This window comes from Aotus nancymaae, unplaced genomic scaffold (assembly GCF_030222135.1).
Source record: "Aotus nancymaae isolate 86718 unplaced genomic scaffold, 86718_ANA_hifiasm-v0.15.2.pri h1tg000020l, whole genome shotgun sequence".
Classification (NCBI taxonomy): domain Eukaryota; kingdom Metazoa; phylum Chordata; class Mammalia; order Primates; family Aotidae; genus Aotus; species Aotus nancymaae.
Window position 1 is genome coordinate 16,477,496 of NW_026988432.1, and position 6,000 is coordinate 16,483,495.

General features: G+C 45.5%; 1 protein-coding gene across 2 annotated transcripts in view; it reads right to left on the reverse strand.

Moving 5' to 3' along the window:
• CDH20 (cadherin 20) overlaps positions 1–5,796 on the reverse strand; it is a 222,118-nt gene extending 216,322 nt beyond the window's left edge. The window contains exon 1 of one of the 2 annotated variants that reach the window (XM_021672029.2): positions 5,398–5,796. The gene's annotated coding sequence lies outside the window, so the exon portion shown is untranslated. The remainder of the gene's footprint in view (positions 1–5,397) is intronic. The other variant, XM_021672030.2, reaches the window with a different exon arrangement.
• Positions 5,797–6,000: the final 204 nt, after the last annotated feature.

Here is a 6,000-nt window from a genome sequence, read left to right on the forward strand (position 1 = left end):
CTTATATATGCATAAACACATGAAAGAGTTAGGTAAAACTTAAAAAGAAAACCTTTAACTTAAAGATTTCCTACTTTCTCACCTCCCTCATGTCCACACCAGAATATTGCCAATAAGTATTACTAATAGTCACAGGCAAATCTTGTCAATTTAAAAAAAAATTCAAAGTAACAAGGACCAATCAAATATTTGACTTTAAAAACTACAGATTCATTTATCTTGAAAATTCAATTGATGCAATTCTATATTCCTTATTAAAAATCAGATCGACACATATATTTTTAAGAATCTATTATGAGCAAGATTCTAGTTAGGAGCTGTAGAACTCTAAAAAAGTCCGTCTTCCATGCAAGATACCTCTTTACTCTTTGGAGATAATGGCATTAGTGAGAAAATGTTCTAAACTTGTGATCAGATTGTTAAACATTCTTATAAATAGCAAGAATACCTCCATTTCAGGCAATGCTGTGCATGTTTGTGACATTTGCACTTTTGTGTGGTACTTTACATGCTAGCCCTTAACTGCTTAGGAAGGAGAGATGAGTGGTACTGTTAAAACTTTATGTATGTTTTAAGGATGTAACAGTTTATAGCAGCTTCCTTTACTCTTTTATAGTGGTTATTCAGTGATATATTTGTAGACCAGATGTCCTCTCTTTTGTGATCTCTTAAGCTAAAAACAAAGCAAAAATTACATATATCTTGAGGTAAATTGGATCATTTCTATTTTGCACTGCACTTGAGTAATGTTTTGAGTTGAATGTTCTCAGGGTTCTAAAATTAAGTTAATCCATATGTAATTAGGAACATTCTTAACTAGACAGTCCTGGTTAGCAAGAGATTGGCAGATTATTCTGAAACACTAGTTAGCAAACCGTGGATAGCAATTAAATAAAAAAAGAATAAAATTCTCTTTAAAATAGGTTGTGGCAATAACTTAATGTGGTAATATGATTTTCTATTTTTAATTGCTGTAGACAGTGCATTTTTTAAAGCAAAATTTTGTCTTCTGAGAGCTAGTTTCATAATTTTGTACTACTTATGCTGTTTTACACTTCAGCAAGTATTCTGCGTTTGCAATCCCTTTTGATCTGTGATGGATAAAATAAACTAAAGGTTAGTAAAGATAGTATTGCACATCTTAAACAGACAAGAATATCTTGGAGAAACTAAGTATTTCTCTTTGTGAGACTGTATGACCTTATGTTATACAGTTATGTTGTATTTATGTTAATGTATAATGCTTTTATGATAACAATGCTTTTATTACCAGAATAATTATACTTAACATTGACACTTAAAGATGTTCTTTTTACATTCAAATAATGACAACTTTGCTCTATATTCCATGTCAATATCAGGATTCAGGGAGGGCTGAACCTAATAAACACCTGGTTCTTCATTTACTTTTCCCCAGATGCCATGTGCTTAATGCTGTGTGTAGTCCCTTGCTTATGTCTTCATTTGCAGGAGTCATTTCAGAAGGAAGTGATGACAGTGCCACCTTTTAGTAAATAACAATAAGTCACAGTCTACTGAATATAAAAACTGTAGATTCTCAGTTGCTTAAAACCACCTTTATCACATAAAGTATGTTTTCTCGGTCTCTAAATTAGTATCAAATTACAGAGGAGATTTTTTTCTTCAATTAAATGTGAAAGATTAATCACTGTAGTGATTTGTTTCACAAGAGACAATAATTAGATGTCAAAAATGGAATATTTACTTCTTAAGCCTCATATGTCCGAGAAAAAAGTATTGGAGAAGTATAAAAATCTGGTGCTATTTGCATATATGTTGATTGAGTTTACATGGAGGTTTACATATAAATAAAATACATTATTTAATACTGGAATTACATAATGCATTTATTTTTATTATAGCTTCACATGCTGTTCTTAGAGGACAAGAAATTTCCCCCATATCCGAAGTACGATGTGGAGGGGAAAAAAAATGGCAACCCTGAGTCTCAGCTCTCTGGTATTCTGGGGATATGCCTTTTGGGTTATGGGGAAATAATGAGGATTTCCCAAAGTAACATCAAAGTGAAACAAATGAATATAAAAGTGATAAATGTTACTTTTCTATTTCTTTCTTGCTCTTATTTTCGCCACTCTGCACTACTGATTGCAGCATCACCAGATCAGAATGAACAATTAACTGTCTAATTATTCTAGTCACAGCAGCCCACAATGAAATCTTTATTCCGTGTTTACAGCAATCTTTGGCAGAGGCTGTCTTGCTGTTTCTAAACTAAGAAGAACTGCCCTTTGGCTCCTCTCGGCATCAGCTGCCTTGGTTTCAGCCATGGATGCCAATAATCAGACTTCTTTTTCTTCCAAAGTGGACATTTTTTTTAGGGTGAAAAGACCTATTCTCATCACCCCCCCATATATTCTGGCTGATTTATGTTCTCGCCACCGCAGCTCTTCCTTCCGTATCTCTTTACGTTTTTCCTTTCTCCATAGAACACCATCAGCAAAACCCCATTTTAGTTCCAAAATTGTAAAAAAAATGCTTAGCCAAACAGTGCTCACTACTATGAGGGAAAGAAAAATACAACTACTGGTTTATGGGTAGAGGGAAGTCAAGGAAATCCCTCCCGCTTTTCTAAACTGCTAATTTTCTAGCTCAAAAGGCATTCAGTAACTTCTCCACCAGGGGAAAACATACCCACTTTTCAGTGGCTCTCTTGATGATTTCCAACTATTTACTTAAATCCACCAGCAGCTGCAGGTCTTTGAGAAGCTTCAGAACTTGGGGGATATTTACAAATGTATAAGGGTCTGAGAGGGTGGAGGGTACATCTGAGTCTCTTGGAGATGGCAAGAGAAGACCACTGCACTACGACAGACAGGAAGAGAGAAGTTAATACCAATCCAAAGTCTAGAAGGAGGCAGTGCTTTTACCCAATGGAGGAGGGAAAAATACCTTGATTAACCCTCCGGGCTAGCTCATGGAGTCCCCTTCCTGAATCTGAGAGCAGAGGACAAGCAGTGCTAGATCCGTTATCCTAAGCTGCTCAACTGCTTTCTCCAGACGAACATCTCTCTGCTCTGCCAGGATGGTGGCATCTTCTTTCCCATTCCAGTCTACAAACCCTGTGTAACAGTTCCACTAACAACTCTCAGTATCTCCTCTCAGCCCTCAGCACTACTCAAATCGCCTTTCCGGTGAGAACTGGGTCATAAAATTTTACAGGGCAGAAAGGTAGAAGGGGGTGTTTCAGTAGTATAAACACTGATGAAATTTCCCGGCAACTCTCCCCAAACGAAAGATAATTTTTCTACAAGTATGCACAAGAATGTCAAGAATGCTAAGTCATTTTTATGTTTGTACTTTCCTTTTCCATTTTAATTTTACACTGCCACATGGCACACATACTAAAAATGTATCTCCTTAACCTGCAGTGTAGCAAACTTTTCACAAAACATTAAAATGGCATATTTTATAGACTGTCCTTTCCCAGGATGCTCAAAGCATTTTTTTTGGATACAAAATTAGATCATCTCATGACAACTGTCCTGTTAAAAAGGCACAGTTACTTGAGTTATCTGCAGAAAGCGAAAATCAGAAGCACTGAAAAGAAAGGTCATGCCAAAGTCAATGGCCAAAGCCTCAGTATATGCTGAGAGCTTGGTTCACAGCCTAAGTAGACTCTAAGAGCTTGGTTTCAATTTATCATACTTCCCTCCTGCTCTTCATTTGTCTCTCTTTTCTCTGGCAGGAAGGGATGTGGCCAGCGTGGAGGCTTGACCTCATCTCCTGCTCTGAGCTTAACTCTGCCATGCTGTTCTCCCACACCCTCACCCAGCTTTCTGCTTCATCAGCTGCCCAAGCCTGCACCCTGGACAACATCTGAACAGGGTCAAGCCAAGAGGTGGCAACCAGAGGTACCCTTGTGGATTCCTCCAGTGGCGGGACCTGAATCCTGTCAGCATGTCCAACGGGACTGCAAGGGTCACACTAAAGGGAAAAGACTTTCCCAGGTTGTATAATAAATGAAAGGGAAACGCTGGGTCAACTAAGGGGCTCAAGATGGCTTTGCCTTCAGGGTTCCCCAGCCAGAGGTGGCTGAGGAAGGTAAGCAGATAGGAACATAATACTCATCTGTAAGCATGGGTGCAAACACGTCCTAGTTTCAACTTTTTGTTATTCTTAGGTAGATTCAGTTATTTAGCTGAGTCCCTGACAGCACCACAGCTCTGAGGGGGTAATTTCCTTTGGTGGAAAGACACACATCAGAGACTAGATCAGGTTCGCGGACATTTCATTTGAAAGGAGGGGGCTGCAGGTTCAGTTTCCAGGCGATTTATAACAATCAGAAAAAAAAAAAAAAATTCTTCCTGGTGCTCGTGCCAATAACGAGCATTAATAACAATAGCAACACCATAGTAAACTCCGGATCTACCAGGCGACCACCTCCCTGGCTCTCTGGCGCTAGCCCCTCTCACCTCCTGCCTGGCCTCATCAGAAACAAAACAAAGCAAAACAAGGCTCTGGTGCTGCCTCCGGGCTGCCCTCCAGATTTCAACCTCCACCGCCGCCCGCCCCAGAGGCGGATAGCTAGGCGAAGGCTGCTGCAGTCTCTCCTTTGGCTAAGGGCACGTTGGGACTCCGCGGTAACGTTTTCTTTGCAAATCTGAAACTTTCACCCGATTTGACCCCCTTGCCCCCGGCTCTTCCCCCGCGACAACTACAACAAGCAAAGACCAAACAACGCGCGCGCAATTCAGAGCTTTCCTTGGGAGTGTCAGGGCCTGAGGACAGGAAATCCGGGGAGTTGGCGAAGTCCGGCAGGTGGCGGGGACGCGAGTCCCCACCACATTCTCCTCCCACTGCCGAGCTCGGGCGGGGGCGCGGCGCGAGGCGCGGACCGGGGATCGGCCGGTAGGTGCCTGTGCTGCCCCGGAGTCTCGCTCTCTGGCCCCCTTCCCGGCACACAGCTCTCTGCGAGGGACGCGGCCACCCTGTCCCTTCCGCAGACGGAGGGAGGCGCCGCTGCCCGCGGGGCCAGAAAGGGTGAAGCCAGTGCCAAGCGCCCCCGCAAGCTGCGCTCCTGATCCCTCGTCACCATCCCTCGGTGCGCGCAGTCCCCGCTCCCAGCGCGCCACGTTCTCCACCTGCCCAGAGCGCCCCAGCGTCCCTGCTTCCAGAGAGCAGCTCCCCGAGTCCCGGCAGCCCCCCTCCGTCCTCTTCTCCCCCAAAGTCCAAGGAAGTCGAACTCAGAGCGGCCGGTCGGCTCGCCGAGGCGGCGGACAGTTGCTGGGAGAGCGCGGCGTGGAGCGGGACCGCGCGCAGCGCCCGGGGTCTCGCCCCAGAGGGCTGGCTCTGCGCGCCCGGAGGCCGGAGTCCCGAGCCCCACAAGCCGGGCCCGACCTGAGCCCTCTGCGTTACCTGGCACGGCCGGCGACTCTCCGGAGACCTTCGGTCCTGACTGCTCCAGGGCGGGCGTCCAGCTCACATCGCTGCTTTCCCCGCCGGGCGGCTGGTGTCCCACTGAGTCCGTTCGGTCCCTGCTCGCGGCGCTGTCCCCGCCCCCCACCCCCCTGCCCCTCTGTCAGAAATGTCACAGCTTTTCTGCCTTCGGATGTTTCGCAAAGTCTCTGTGCGGTCACCAGGAGTTGGAGGGCACTGGCAGGTGCGCCAACCCCGCCGCCGCCCTGCCCTGCCCTCCTGCGGCGCCCCGCGTTCAGCCTGTCCGGTGAGAGGAAGCCCCTGGTCGCTGTCACCGTCCCCCAAGCGCGGCGCGCGGTCCGCTTCCCCTCCCTCGAGCCTTCTCTAGCCGGAGTGGCTGCCGCCTGCCTGAGCGGCGGGTCCTCATTCCCCTGCTCATGAATATTCTGACAGAGGCTAATGCCGTTGAAGTAAATTGAATTAGCCAATTGGTGCCAGGAATGTGCGCTCCTTCCTTCTGAGGAGCTGTCTGGAACCCCACCAGATGAAAGCAATTAACGTCCGGTTGGCACCCTGTGGTTTAGACTAGTGAGGGGCAAAATG